This window comes from Penaeus monodon, chromosome 21, assembly GCF_015228065.2.
Source record: "Penaeus monodon isolate SGIC_2016 chromosome 21, NSTDA_Pmon_1, whole genome shotgun sequence".
Lineage (NCBI taxonomy): Eukaryota > Metazoa > Arthropoda > Malacostraca > Decapoda > Penaeidae > Penaeus > Penaeus monodon.
The window spans coordinates 8704326-8704816 of NC_051406.1; the positions used below are offsets into that span (position 1 = coordinate 8704326).

The 491-nt window shown below is 35.4% G+C and overlaps 1 protein-coding gene across 1 annotated transcript in view; it reads right to left on the minus strand.

Annotated features, from left to right (window-relative positions):
- LOC119586187 (glutamate-gated chloride channel-like) overlaps window positions 1–491 on the minus strand; it is a gene marked incomplete at both ends in the record, with an annotated part of 81629 nt that overhangs the window by 35005 nt on the left and 46133 nt on the right.

Below are 491 nucleotides of genomic sequence, written 5' to 3' on the forward strand. Positions count from 1 at the left end.
TTCCTTTGTATTCTTCTTCTTCGTTTCAATTGTCTTCTTGGTTGATTTGTTATCGTCGCCTTTTTTGTTACATTTTGTTAAGGGGCGAACTGTGCTTCTCTATCATCTGTAAAATGAGCAACAAACATGTGCAATATACTAAGTAATATGCAATATGGGTGTGAGACTACGCCCGCAACAACTATTTTGTTGCTTCTTCTCATAGCGTTCATAATCCCATAATACAAGTGCCACAATATTTTTTTCTTTAACTTTTTCTTTAAATCTAAGATGTGTAAAGATGGAAATAAGTTTCGTGCTACTTGTAAAATCATACTCTAGGGAGATTTAAAAACATCTACATCATAAACAGTTCTAGTTCATACGATGCTCTATTGTACCTAAGAGTCAAGCAGGATTACTTAGACTAGAGTGAAGTTGCCTCTGGCCAAGCTGTATTTTTTTTTCTCTCCAACCAAAGGAAATTTGCCTCTGGATCAAACCAGCGGTAA